At 41.2% G+C, this 15448-nt stretch overlaps 1 long non-coding RNA gene across 3 annotated transcripts in view; it reads right to left on the bottom strand.

Annotated features, from left to right (window-relative positions):
• Positions 1-15448, bottom strand: part of LOC137846130 (uncharacterized) — a 49150-nt gene that overhangs the window by 5049 nt on the left and 28653 nt on the right. For 2 of the 3 annotated variants that reach the window (XR_011090394.1, XR_011090395.1), the window contains exon 2: positions 13908-14081. This is a non-coding gene — a long non-coding RNA (uncharacterized lncRNA). Of the gene's footprint in view, positions 1-13907; positions 14082-14426; positions 14623-15448 lie in introns of those variants that run through there. The other variant, XR_011090396.1, reaches the window with a different exon arrangement.

Here is a 15448-nt window from a genome sequence, read left to right on the forward strand (position 1 = left end):
GGAGTTTGCTCCACTTAATTAAATGTTTTGGAGGCACCAAGATACTAGTTCAGGTGATGTTTTGGGAAATAGCTGAGGTGGAAACTATCCAGTTGTGTTTCATGTCTCCCCAGGATGCTGACTTCCCCAGCAACACTGTCAGGGCTCCCAAGGCAGCCTGTCAGGGTCAAACACTCCAGTTTGGGGATGCACAGGCACAAGCATTATTTTTTTATTATTTTATTTATTTATTTATTTATTTTCTGTACGTCAGCAGCTGTGACCTCATCTTCATGCTGTAACCAACTCTCATGATGGGTGTCTTAGAGACAGTTAGTCTGGGCTGCTTCAGTTTTTTGCTTCCAGCAATGGCCCATGCCAAGACCTTGGGAAAGATGCAAGAAATGCTGGCAGTGGTTGATGGCAAGGATAGTCTCTTCATCGGTGCTATTTAGTAGCAGCTGCATTGCAGGAGGGTTGAAGTTCCTTCCCAATTCTGGAGAAGTTATGATTATTCCATTAGCATATTTCATAAAGAGATATGCAAGAGCCTTCATATAGTGCTTTGATCATGTTCTGAATGATCCCAGTTAATTAATTCTCTGATTACGACTATTTGGCCTAGAAGTCACAAAATCAGCACTCCAAATTCCAAAAAGCGGTGTTGCTCTGGCTGCTCCATTTACAGATGAGCATGCTGTGAAGTCTTGTTTTGGACCCACTTCTCTTGTACTCCATGAGATTTTGAGGGGTATTAAAAATTGGTATTTGAATTTGAGCCACCCATCCACTTAATTTCACTGTGGAGCACTCTTTCTGATAGGGGTGTTTATCGCTGTTTGTTTTTCACCCTTTTCCTCTCTTGCCCCGTACTGACACTTGTCATGCTCCTAATACCTCACAAATATACTCACTAGGTAACAGAGAAACAATGCAGACTCTTGCCAGTTGTCAATCATATGATCAAAGAGCACAGCACTGTATGTCCCAGGTCAGTGATGAATTTATATCCAGTCTTGTCTAGCACTTTCTTACTCTGGATAGTAAAGAGAGTATTTAGATGTGGAAAACTGGACTTGAGAGTCTTTGTCACAAACTTATGAACCTAAATTGTTCAAAGGTTGCAGAGATTATCATTTTTTTTCCCTGAGCCAGGTAGGAGAAATAATGTCACCTTCACCACCTCATCCTGCATGTGACTTCAGTTGATCTTGACCCACAGCCAAGATGCTAGCTTTATGATTCAAGCTACAGCATGCTAAAGATGGGAACAAAAATGTAAGACTTCAGATTACACTTTGGCAAGGCCTATAAAATTCAACACTAACCCCCTTTAAATCCTTCTTACTAAAGCTTCATTTTTTTAAAGCTTAACAATTATTTGATCATCTGAATGAGTTGCTTTGTAACTGAGCATAAGTTAGGTCTCAATGAGGTAAATAGCTTTTCTTTCATGTTCTTTGTTTCTAATTTAAGCTTTAGCTTTAAATGTTTCTTTTACTCAGCTCTACTGAAGACTTGCTCTACTTTCCTCTTTAGGAAAAAGGCTGAGATGACATCTAACTACTTGACAACTCCTGCTTGTAGTGAGCTGAGAGCTCCATTACAAGCTATTGTCTGGTGACCTTGGCTTTAATGTATGTAGGATATGCAGGATGCGAATACATATTCCAGTATGTAGGATGTACTGGATGCGAACAGTGCTACATTGTTTTGCAAAAGCTTTAGCTCAGAGGTTTAGGAACACAAATATCTGTGGCAAGGAAAGATTCTCTTTTTGGTATAAAGTAATTTTTGTAGTGTTGTGACAGGACGAGGGGGAATGGGCTTAAGTTGCGCCAGGGGAGTTTTAGGTTGGATATTAGGAAGAACTTCTTTACTGAAAGGGTTGTTAGACATTGGAACGGGCTGCCCAGGGAAGTGGTGGAGTCACCATCCCTGGAGGTCTTTAAAAGATGTTTAGATGTAGAGCTTAGGGATATGGTTTAGTGGGGACTGTTCGTGTTAGGTCAGAGGTTGGACTTGATGATCTTGACGTCCCTTCCAACCTAGAAATTCTGTGATTATGTGTCCATGAGCTCATGTCTATGGCACTTCTATAAGGAGGCTTAGGCTAACATATGCTTGGCTCACTGTACTGTTAATGGTGCTCCTAACAGTTTTCCCTCCATCCTTTCCCCTCTGCTCTGGTCATCTCCCATGCTATGACATTTCCATTCCATGTCCCCTTCCTCCAACACTAGCTCAAGCTTGCTCCCTGCAGCTCTCCCCAAAACCCATAGTCTACCTGTCACCCAGCCTTCAGTAGTATCAGTTTGTGTTCAACATTAGATGGACCTAGACAAAATTTTAGCATGTCTTTTATCCATGACAGGCAACTGTTCAGTGCACTAGCAATGCTAACATATCAGCTTTTTACTTTTCCAGTAACTGCATCACATATCTATGTGTAAGGTACACCTCATCTGTTTCCTCTTGCTAGACATGAATGTTTTACAGCTTTGTGCAGAAATTTTTCAACAATAAAAATAGAAACACTGATGTCAGTTCTTGATAAGTAACTCATATCAAATCACATCCCACTGGTAATCTGGCATAGCTCTTTCTTACAAAAGTATTATGTGAATGGATGCCCAAAATAACATTTGGTGTTATTAGGAGTACCAAGGTCTCATCTGTAATAACAATAACTGCTGAAAATCCTGCAGGAATAAAACAGATGATGGTACTTATATAAGAAAACTCATAACCTCATAACCTCATAATTAAATCATTAAAAATAATCCGTTGTGAAGGTTTTCAGATCTTTTCTTTAGTTATAAAAATAAATATAAAAGGTATTTAACAAATACTGATATGAAGTAAAAATTGCATTAGTCCTTAGTCATTGCATTAGTCACCTTCTTTCAAAGTTCCTCCGTAAGTTTTCCCTGAAACTATTATATCTGCAACTTATAAATCAAAATTCACCACCATGTTTCCAGGTATGTTAGCACAGAAAATTTAATTGAGACATTAGAAAAATGGTGGGAGTGTGAGGGCAATGAAGCAATGCAATACATCTTCAAGGAGGGCATACATTCTTCACCACTGGAAGATTTGTGGTCATTTTAGAAAGAAAATAATAGGAATAATACTAGGGTAGGTGATCTTGCTTTGGCATAGGAGATGCAGGAAATCATCCTTCAAGATATTTTTCAGCTCTATTTTCTTAAAAATTTGATTTTGTAGCATTTCCTGTCATGAGTACATTATAGGAGTAATAAAGTATTGCTGGATAGGAGCTGTCAGTAACCACTGAAACCTCTCTAGGTACTAGAGAAAAAGTGCCAAAAATATGAAAAGACTGTAATTAGTTACTCATGTAGCTGACTTGTTTGAAATGAAATGAAATCCAGCCCAAGAAAACAGAAATATAATTCTGAGGAGACCTCTAGAAATCAACTGGTGTTTTTTTAAGCAGTCACTAGAGTATGTGTACGCATATATAGGGATTTTTATTTGGACCAGATATAAGGATGTAATTATATGAGCATAGATCTTGTGAGACACTTTTGATACCAATTTGGGTCTCAGATCATAAGCTGGAGAAATGAATATTCACATAATTTTGGTTCCTTGCTCAAAATACACTCAGGCCAGCTCTACTCAGCTGTGTGATGCATGTAAGAGAAGGTTCTCTTAAGCCTGGAAGACTCTGACTACTTAAGGATGGTTGGGAAACAGTCTGGGATGAAGGCTTAGTTATTTAGGGAAGGTATTGCTAGGCTGCAGCTAAGAAAGCAACTTGATCTTACTTGAATTTGACAATTTAATTTCCATCATTGGGCTCTGCAAATGACAATGTACCAACAATCAAGGAGTCTGCTGCTCAGAAATTACTAAGCAAAACTTGGTGGAGAGGTAAAATGCAATATACCTGTGTGGTTCACAGTTATTCTTAACTGAGTACTTGAAAGATTTCCTAGAACAGGGAAAAACTGCACTTTCTTTTGCCAGCTTACTATTGTTTTAGCTTCGCTACTAGTTTCTGGAATAAAGTCTCCATCTGGAAGAACTATTCAATGTCCACCACAGCCTCTAGCTTGATCTGTCACTTCCAATTTTTACCGTGTTGCAAGTCCTGCACTGAAACTGCTAAGCAAAGAAAGCAATTGATGTTCACACCAGGGCAGAGGACATGAACTTTCCTTCATGTACCATTACATCTGTTACAGCTGTGACAGCTGCTCACAATGTGGTTCTGCATTAAATACAAGACAGAGGGCACCATCCTGCAAACATTTGCTCTAGTCAACATAGTTGTTACTATAGAGAGTCATTAAAGCTGATTTTGCACAGGATTGTCTGCAATAAAGTGACACTGTTACAGGAGGCAACCAGATGGAAGAGCTCCCAAGAGGACCCATCCCAAGGTTTTTCTGCAGCTCTCTACAGCGTTCACAGCAGCAACTGCTGTGATAAGTCACTGAGTACATATTGCATTTGCTGGTGGGGATTTGATTCTCTGTGGCAGACAGAATAATTTTTGGAATCTTTTCCTGTGATTTTTTTTTTCATAAAGGGCAAGGAAATTGATAGGCAGAGATTAGGCACAGAATTACGTCTAATCAGACAGTCTCTATGTATTAGATTTCTGTATACAAATTCATAAGCAATGATGACAGTTCAAGGGGTTTCCTAGAATTTCAGTAACCTTTCTGTCTGGATCGACCGTGTATGCCCAAGGGGACATGAGTATACTCGCTGTAACACCAGCATGACCATTCTCCGGTAACTCTGTCCGTGGTTTCACCCGTCTAGCCTTTAGAGGTATCCAGAAATCCTAGAGAAATATATCAAGCTCTCAGACTCTCTCTGGGCAAAAATACTAGAGCAGATAAGTTGTGTTACAGAGAGCACAGCTATATGAGAAACTCAGTTGTTCAGGAATACTTATTAAAATGTCTTGCACCTCAATAATGCAGGTGAAATTACCTTGTAAAGAGAAAGCAAAGCAGAGCACCTCAGAAAGAAGGGTAGCCTCCTGGAGGCCTGCTGTCCTCGTGGCTTTGTGTGAGGCACCAAACTGTACCACAGCAAACAGATAAAGCTTTGTTTGGGGAGAGAGGGGTGGGGGAAACTAGCAGGCCCACGGGTGAGCTATGGTGGCAGCTGGGACCAGTGCATTCCTTTTCAATTGAATTTTCCTGGCATGCAGCTTCTAATGCATTCTCCTCTAGAACTGCAAGAAAAATCAAAGTGGCTTTAATAACTTCCAATATGAACTCAAAAAAAAAAAAAAAAAAAGAGAGAAGGCATTACCATGCCATTCCGTTGCTTTATTGGCTTAGGAAAAGAAAGAAGAATTTCTTTTGATCCCACACAAGAAGAATCATGTCTGTTTCTCATTTTGAATTCAAAATCCGCGCAAAAAGAAAAGGATACCAAACTTACCTTAGCACTGACCAAGTATATGCAGAGTCATGCACACAATGCCTGATTTTAATAGGAAATGCTTCCCTCCAACCCCATCCCATACGGAGAAGAGCAGAGGCTGTCCTGACTTAATTCTGAGTCACATCAGTAATGTTGTGCGTTTATCTTAATAAAAAGTTTGGTATGACCAAGCATCCTCTGGGTGTAATTCCTTAGTAAATTATACATTGATTCCATCTCTTGAGACTCTGAACACTGAGCTTCTCTTTATCCCGAGCCCTTGTAAGTATCATCCTTTACTATTGCTGGATTCAAAAGCCTGCAGCCAGAATCTCAAAAAAATATGAACACTTTTCTGTCAGGATAAGCATGAAGGTATATGTTTATATGCAAGAGCATGTGTGAGAGAGGGAAAGTAAGAGAGGAGTAAGACAGAAAGAGAGATGCTGGGAGAGTGGGAGAGTCTGCTGTCTATCCTTTCTCTGTGGCCTCTGTGTTTATTTGTTGAATTATTTTGAGTAAAACCCATTTTGTCTTATTGTAAAGAAAGCACCTAGGTAAAAGGAGACTATTTAAGGAAGTACAAGGACTTTCTGTAAGGACACATTATGCATGTGAAGTTTTCGCTACTCCCTTTATTGAATTCTTGTCTAGGCATTATTTAAGCTGTTTCCATATGGCACAGGTCTTTTAGAAAAACAAAAAAACAACAACAACAAAAAACCAACACCCACTCAGATTCCACATTAAAAAGCCTATCAGATTTCTTTGGCATTGTCTGATTTACAAATCCCTCTTGGCTTTAAGCCAATAGGTTTGTCTGCCCTGTCCATCTAAAAATAGGTGCTCCTCTCAGATTTTGCTAATATTTTACCTGGAACTGAAGTCAGGTTGCCAGAGCTAGAGTTACCCAGTTCTCTCTCTAGTCTTTTTAAGGACTGAATCATTTATTTCACTTTGTATCTTTTCTAGGTTTTGAAATTTACAGAAATTAAGCATTCATGTGGGTATGTTTAGAAATGTTAGGGTTGCGAGAATAATTGTTTGCTATCACCTCTTCTGTAAGAGCTTTGGCTTCTTTTCTTCATTATTAGAATTAGAGTTGATGAGTTCAGTCTCCTATTGTTGTTATCTTCCTGTGCCAGTGCCATGCTGTGCTGTTGTCCTCCTCAGAGCAGCAAAAAATTTTTTCCTATTTCCCAGCGCCTGTGTAATGTAAGAGTTTCCATCCTTTTTCTCCCTTTCCCTTTTTCTGCTGTAAGTGGATGGTACTGTAATTGCAGGGCAGAGCTCTGGAGATCTGATGGCACCTAAGCTGGGCTGGGATAGGAGAGAGGTGGCAGTCTAAGCTGGGGGCAAACCTCCATGCAGGAGGTTCCTTCTTGCATCATCCTTGCTCCCAGGCGTTACAGAGAAGAGGGGAGTAATTTGTTACTAATCTTCTTTCTCACGCTAGCTTAGCCACTGTGCGTGGCAGATAGTGGTGAGGGGACGGAGCCAACCATCCCGTCTGCTTCTTACTCACCAGCTCCAAGTTGGCCCCGTTAAAGTCTGCTGTCTGAATTCATGGACACAACTGCCTGTGCTGAGCGGAGAAGGTTTCTCATTTCTCTGTGCAGACATTCAGCATGAATTAGACAGCAAGAGAAGTGTCTAGTTTACGTAAGTGCCAAAGTTGCAGAGCTTATTCGAACCTTATCAGAGCCTCTTGATGGGAGTTACCATGAAACCTCTCATAGAATAGTTGATCTTGTGTTTTTGGCATGATGTATGCTTTTAGCTTCTAGCAGGGAGGCCAGAAATAGCTATCCTTCCTCCAGAGCTCAGGCTATGGCCAGGAGTGGGGAATACAGAGATAAAAGAAAATTAAAGACCTTTAAAACAGAATGCAAGAATGTCAAGGGGTATTTTGAATCTATTTCTCTTTAATCTGACCTCAGATATATTGACTCTGATTATGCCATTTCTAAGAGTACAGTGGCTACTATGCAAGTAGCAGCCCTTGCCTAGAGCCACCCAGAGAGCAAGTGCCTCCTGCCTTGCAATTCCAGGGATAGTATGAAGACTTCCATCATGCCATCACCTTGACATCATCAGGAACAGCAACTGCTTGTTTTCCTTCTGATATATTACTCTGAAACAACATAAATGTCAACTTGCTGCCTGCACATCTTACTCCAAGAGAGTATTGCCCTGAACCTCTAGCTTGGTTTGCTTATATCTTGTGCCACTTACCTTTTCACACTGCTAGGATTATAGAAACTTTCCATATAGCCTTACCTCTTGCTTCCAGCCAGTTTCACCTTGCTTGTGCTGGTCCTGGCCATCAGCAGAAGACTATTTATTTGCCTCTAAGGAATATTAATTTTTGAAAATTACAGCCAACTCCATCTCAGAGAGGATACAGTAAACTAAGTTGTTTTGTCTCAGACCTCTTTTAAAAAAAATGCTATGTTACCCTCCTCACTGTAATGGTATGTTGAAAATCCATTTGGTTTTATGGAAAATGGCTTAGGAAAAAAAAAAAAAGTGAGAGCTAGTTTCTGTATTAAACTTCAGAAAGAAAAACAGCCCAAGGCTCGGCTTGAATGACGGGATTCTCCTTGGCAGGAAAATATATTTAATCACTGAAATCAAATAGGAACCTTTGAATGCTCCAGAAAATACCTGTTATATTGTTGTAATGCCTCTCATAATTTTGTAAAGGAAATGTTCTTTTTACAGAAAGCTGTGTTTGATCCAGCATTGTTACCTTAGTTTGAAATTGTATAATTGCACATAAATGCAGTTAACTTTAAAGAGCGCATTTTGGTTCAAAAATATTTTTTAAAATTGATTCTTAAGTAGGTATAATCTGTCTTCTTGCTTTGAAAGTATATCTATTTTCTTTATAAATAAAAATAATAATAATAAAAAAATCTGCCTGGAATGGTAGAAATAGATTCAAAACTATTCCCAGGAGAGTTTAGAAACAGAAGTTAGAGGTGAACCACCATATATTCAAGGATGTATATACTCTGTCATGGCTGCAGTTTTAAGAAAACTAATTCAAGGGCTGATTGTGGTAGTCACAATATCATAGAGTTCTGCACACCCTGCAAAGCCCATCCAAATATCTATTCAACCTCTTGTGTGGGTTTTGCAGCCTGTGATGTGTTCCTGGCTACCAGAGCAAAGCCTACTAATGCTAGCAGGACCCATTCTTGCAAGCCAAGTTCATACGCTTATGTTTGCTAGAGACTGATATTATACATGGGTCTCTTTTTTAATAAATGGACTTCAGCATTTCTTGGAGTGCAGTTTTCATGTACTTATCTATAATGTATACGCATATGAAAACTTTCATACACCATACATAAAAGAAAGTTATTAAGGCTTCCAGAAATTATGCAGAAGGTAGGAACCGTTGTTTGTCATTGTCCCCTTAAAAGGAAATGATAAATTGAAGGAAAAAATAGTATACTCATGAAACACTCTCCATGTACAGTTAAAACAAGTTCAAGTAATAGCAAAATATTCAGTTGTAGATTGCCACATTACACTATACATCACATTATGCTGTATTATATTTTGCTGTTCTACTGTTGTGTTTTGTCTGAGTTGTTTTTCTCTTCACTCTGTAAATGGGTATTCACTTTTGATTTGCAATTACTGATTACTGTGCAATTGCTCAAAGTCAAGCAAATATGGGGAACCATGACCTTGACACATTGCAAGAGACTTCATTTTGGGTGGACGAGGGAAAGGCTGTGGATGTGGTCTACCTTGACTTCAGCAAGGCTTTTGACACCGTCTCCCACAGCATTCTCCTCAAGAAACTGGCTGCTCTTGGCTTGGACTGGCGCACGCTTCGTTGGGTTAGAAACTGGCTGGATAGCCGGGCCCAAAGAGTTGTGGTGAATGGAGCCAAGTCCAGTTGGAGGCCAGTCACTAGTGGCGTCCCCCAGGGCTCGGTGCTGGGGCCGGTCCTCTTTAACATCTTCATCAATGATCTGGATGACGGCATCGAGTGCACCCTCAGTAAGTTTGCAGATGACACCAAGCTAGGTGCGTGTGTCGATCTGCTCGAGGGTAGGAAGGCTCTGCAGGAGGATCTGGATAGGCTGCACCGGTGGGCTGAGGTCAACTGTATGAAGTTCAATAAGGCCAAGTGCCAGGTCCTGCACCTGGGGCGCAATAACCCCAAGCAGAACTACAGGCTGGGTGAGGAATGGTTGGAGAGCTGCCAGGCAGAGAAGGACCTGGGAGTGATGGTGGACAGTCGGCTGAGTATGAGCCAGCAGTGTGCTCTGGTGGCCAAGAAGGCCAACGGCATCCTGGCTTGTATCAGAAACACTGTGACCAGCAGGGCTAGGGAGGTGATCGTCCCCCTGTACTCGGCTCTGGTGAGGCCGCACCTCGAGTACTGTGTTCAGTTTTGGGCCCCTCGCTACAAGAAGGACATCGAGGTGCTTGAGCGGGTCCAAAGAAGGGCGACGAAGCTGGTGAGGGGCCTGGAGAGCAAGTCCTACGAGGAGCGGCTGAAGGAGCTGGGCTTGTTCAGCCTAGAGAAGAGGAGGCTCAGGGGTGACCTTATTGCTCTGTATAAGTACATTAAAGGAGGCTGTAGTGAGGTGGGGGTTGGCCTGTTCTCCCATGTGCCTGGTGACAGGACGAGGGGGAATGGGCTAAAGTTACGCCAGGGGAGTTTTAGGTTAGATGTTAGGAAGAATTTCTTTACTGAAAGGGTTGTGAGGCATTGGAACGGGCTGCCCAGGGAGGTGGTGGAGTCACCATCCCTGGAAGTCTTCAAAAGACGTTTAGATGTAGAGCTTAGGGATATGGTTTAGTGGGGACTGTTAGTTTTAGGTCAGAGGTTGGACTCGATGATCTTGGAGGTCTCTTCCAACCTAGTAAATTCTGTGTGTGATTCTGTGTGTGATTTTTTTATGCCTTTTTTTCTTCTGATAACATGAAGGCTGTGTTTAATAAAATAATTTAGTTAAGTATAATTTTATCATAATGTTTCAAAGTAACTGCAAACCTCTGACAGCTGCAGCTGTTTTCAGGCCCTGTAATGAAATGGAAGATGAGTCAGACTGACTCTGTGCCAAGGGATACTGCCAGTGCAATACAACCTCCGTGATACCTCCAGTGAGGAAAGCAATGTCAGTGAAGAGGAGGTGTCTAGAAAGGTTGAGCCAAAATATGCCTCAGTGACACATCTCAAGAAAGGAGCTACATCCCCTAGAAGGGATGTTAGTAGATTTAAACCTCTTAATCTGGGTTTGACACTGTCAGCCTCATCAGTCAAGTAGCTTCTGCTAATGATCAGACTGTATCTGCCACACAGTGCTCACTGTGGAATGTACTTTGAGACGTGCACCTCTGCTGGTAGCAGGAACAACGAGCCTGAAGGGCCCCCTGACTTAAAGATGTGTCCTCCTGTGCCTTCTTCCAGAAACTTCACTGGGTATAACAGTGTGAAAGAGAAATGTGGATAGACTTGGAAAGTAAGGCAAGTGAACAGCATTAAAGTGGTGGACTGGGACCAGAGTATAGAGGATTCCAAGATGGGGATTTTAAACTTTAAAAAAAAGCAGAGGAAGGAAACTGTAAAAAATGACCATGATAGGTTCCATCAATAACAGAACAGCATATAGAAAATTAAATATGGGAAATTCTAAAGCCACAACTGCATAATATTTGCTAAGTAGAAAATCTAAAACTGTACATTTCTTTTTTTGAAAAAATATTGCTCAGTTCTCAGCATTATGAGATTTTATCAAATGAGATGTGTGACCTGTTAAACACCTCACTACGTGTAATCTGAGAAATATATGCATCTGTCCAAAGGGCATCCCAGATGGGAATTCCTATAATTTTAGATATTAAGTTGATATTAAGGGAGAGAGAAGGCACATTTTGTTCCCCCAGGCACCTCCACCAAGCACACTTTGCTCTTTGATGTACTCTCGCTTGCTGAGTAAGAAAAATAGTGGGAGATTTCTGTCCCCTGGTAGCACCCTTTACTAAGTAGCAACAAAATGAAAGGCTAGTTTTATTTACAGGGGACCTTTTCTCAGTGAGTTAGTCAGTTTTTCCATGCAAAAGGCTAAGGGCAGGAAGGGCAATTTAATGACTAAGACAGGATTAGAAACTCCCATTATGAGAATGCAGAACTTGCATCATATCACATTCAGTCTGCAGTGTTTGCTAACATGAGGTCCTACAGAGAGAGGGTTAAAATCCTGTCTAAGTCAGTGTCTTTCCAAACATGGGCAGTTGGATATTCCTTTACGTCTCAAAACCTGATGACTGATATACCCTGGGGGTCTTAGCTTGTGGATGAGACTATTTTGACTTCTAGGGAAATGGGCAGCTTCAGGGCCAGCTGGAGTTATTCTGACAGTAACCTTTCTGCCTGTACAAGGATCAAGAGCTGGACACCTCCGCCCTACTCTCTGCAAGTGCTAGGGCATAGCACCATTGCCTAGAGGGTAATACTTTAGGGAATGATGGATTTTTACATTTTCCCAGAGGTTTCCACATTCATCCCCACCCAGAAACCATGTCAAAGGACACTAAGTTCTGTGGAAGAAGTACTTGGAGCACAGCATGGTTTTGTGCAGATAGGACTGCACACCAGAACATTATGAAAGAGTGTGGTTAACCTAAAGTATTGCTTGGCCTCATGACCTACAATACAACTATTTCAGTTATTCAGTTGTTCACATCATCTTCAGACTAAATATCCCTTTGTGTTTTAGTCTCACGTAACAACCCAAGAGAGGTTGAATCAGTCCACTCTGGTACTTTATATCACTTTGAATCTCTTCACTGCCTCCTCCTTCTTCACCATGGCAAATTACATTTTATGTTCTCACTCTCTGAGCTGTGAAATTGCCATAATCTGATTTAACTTTCTTTGTCTGTATCTCTTTCATCCTACCTATCACAACATGCAAACATTTTCTTTCACTACTTCTTTTTCTGAGGCTTTTGGGAGAAACAGAATTACCTGTTACTTCTGTGTTATAACACTGTCTTCTTCATGTTCAAATTCTTCATTAAATTCTTATTGTCCTGATATTACTAATTCCTCTATGTGTGTGACACTAGCTTTCTTACAAATTTCAGAGTATCTTATCAAACTGTCTTGTCCTGAGATTTATACAACTCCAGAAGATCAGAAATTTGGGGGGAGGGAGGGGGGAATCTACACAGGGAGGAATTCAGAATGTTCTTAATATACAGTCCATCTTGTTTACCTTCTCTCTTTGTATTTGAGTTAGAACAAGGCCAATAGAGCCAAGTTAGAACAGGCCAATAGCAGATTTGCTTTAGCAAATGTAGGATATACATTGACCTGTGTGACGTGCCACAGAACTGCATGGCAACAGGGAGAAGACACCTGGGATTTTAAGCTTCTAATCCATTGTATGTTTAGCTCAATTCCTGAGGATGTCATCTCCACTCTATGTGGTGGGCTAAGTAGCTTTAAGTGACCACAAAGCTGGGGGTGGACTTGTGCCAGTTAAATGGTTTTCATTGCAACTTGCCAAGGGAGTGGAGAACCTCATTCTTTTACCTTAATTCCTAAAATATGAAAGCTAAAGCACAGAGAGACTGTCTTGCTTAAATCAAATGTGGGTAGAGGCTTAAACCAAGTGTGGGAATGCTTAAGCCAAGTATGGGATTACAAATTCAGATCTGTGTATTCTTAATTAAACATTATGAACTCTGTTTGTGTACCTGTTCGGTTTTAGTAAAGTAAGACCAGTACATTAAAATCTAGGCACTTGCATTCAGGTTCTTAAGCCTGTATTTGGATTACTATGACTTTGATAGCACTGTGTAGACAACAGCTCCCTTCAACAACACAGGGTTTCTTAAAACTAGACTAAAGTTTAAAAATTGTACTTAGTAGACATATTTTTTTTTTTCTAACCTGGCAAAAACATATTCAGGAAATTATGTGACATTTATCCCTATTCATAAGCTTTAATGCCAGGGAAAAATGATAGTGCTATACACAACCTACTGGCTGATCCTTTTGACATTGCAGAAATCTGATAGTTTGTGGTTTTTTTCCCCCTCTATTTTTATAGTTCTCTGCAGCTTGATCCTTGGCAAAAGCACATGACAGACAATAACTGCAGAACACTAACAAAAGAAACAAGAGAGGGACAGAGATTTGAGACAGGAGATAAGAGTGAGCTGGAATTTGAAGGAGAGACTTAATAACCTCTCCTGGAACACCCTGCAAGACCCTGGACATGTTAGCCAGGTGGAAGTTGATGAAACTAGTAGGAGGGTTTAAGAAGTGATAATTACCAGGTACTCCTAAATATTGGACAGCCAAAGGTTGTCATTGCAAAGATGAGAATATGCAATGGAAGATGATAGTAGTGCTCTTGGTCCACTTCAGAGTGCAGCTAGTGTTGTTAACTGCAAGCACTGCTGAAGCTGCCAAAGGAGGGTGAGAAGAAACTCCCAGAGATAGTAACTGCTTGGACTGCTACCCATACCTGTGAGAAGGCAGAAGTAGAGGGGTGTTGAGTACCATCCAGCTGACTTGGCCAAAATGCCTGCAGGAACAATTCATGGTGTGAATCTCAAGAGGAAGAAGCATTGTGACTGACAGTCTTGGACCATGGCTGGTTCCTTCTGGGCAGGGCAAGGTGTGGACTGCCACTGGCTGCCTGAGAAGTTCATATAAAAAAAAAAAAAAAAGCATTTCTTACCATATAAATGACCATTTCACTTCAGATATTTTGCAAGCCACAAAGATATTTTTTTCCCCCTCTTAGAATCACAGAATCACAAAATGTTTTAGGTTGGAAGGGACTTTAAAGATCACCCAGTTACAACCCTCCCCTGCCATGGGCAGGGACATCTCCCACCAGACCACATTGCCCAAAGCCTCATCCAGCCTGGCCTTGAACACCTCTAGGGATGGGGCACCATAGCTTCTTTGGGCAGATTGTTCCAGTGTCTCACCATCCTCATGCTAAAGAATGTCTTCCCAGTGCCTAATCTAAACCTACCTTCTCTTAGTTTAAAGCCATCACCCCTTGTCCTATCACTACACACCCTGACAAAGAGTTCCTTCCCAGCTTTTCTGTAACCTCCTTTAGGTACTGGATGGCTGCTGTAAGCTCTCTCCGGAGCCTTCTCTTCTCTATGCTGTACAACCCCAACTCCCTCAGCCTGTCTTCATAGGGGAGGTGCTCCAGCCTCTCATCTTTGTGGCCATCCTCTGGTCTCACTCTAACAGGTCCATGTCTTTCTTATGCTGGGGGCTCAAAAAAAAAAAAAAAGAGAGAGAGAAATATTTTCATACTTAATTTGAGTGCCAACAGATGGCACATATTCTTCTTGCTTATCCAGTTAATGTGCAGGAAAAAAGTCCTGAGAAAGCAATCCCATGAGGGTTATTGAACTGGCAATAACAAAACAATGACGGCATAGTGCACAAATGCCATTCAGCCCCATTTGGGCTTCTCAAATATTTGTATTGTTATGGTTCCAGGATGCTAATGCCTTAAGCCTCAGGCTCTAACTTGAGCAAGAAGGGTCTATTTTTGGATGAAGAATTTTTCCCATAAATGAGTGCCTGCAATACCAACATTAAAAAAAATAATAATAATATAGTAAAACTTACGCTAAACTAAAAAAAAAATGAATGACCCTAAACATCATTTTACCACCGAGAAATGACTCATCAGAACCCAGACATTAAAGTCTGTGCACTGAGATGCATTGCATTGCCAACCAAGAGGAGGTGTTGGGAGAAGAGACATATCTGGATTGCTCATATGTGCATGAATGAAAGACTTTGGACAACATATAGCTCTGTGGGTGCACAGCCACCAGCAGGGTGAAAGGCCAATCTGTTCTGCTGTGGCCTCTAGGGAGCAGCCCCACAAGCCCTGGGGCTTTCTGCATGTGAGACAGCAGAGGGGAAAAGGGAAGGAACACGAGACCCCGCTTTTGGGCATCCAAGAGCCAAGTGGTCTTTCGTAACCACTAATCTCTCTGGATATCTAGAGTGGAGATATCATGTAGG

Source organism: Anas acuta, chromosome 1 (genome assembly GCF_963932015.1).
Source record: "Anas acuta chromosome 1, bAnaAcu1.1, whole genome shotgun sequence".
Taxonomy (NCBI): domain Eukaryota; kingdom Metazoa; phylum Chordata; class Aves; order Anseriformes; family Anatidae; genus Anas; species Anas acuta.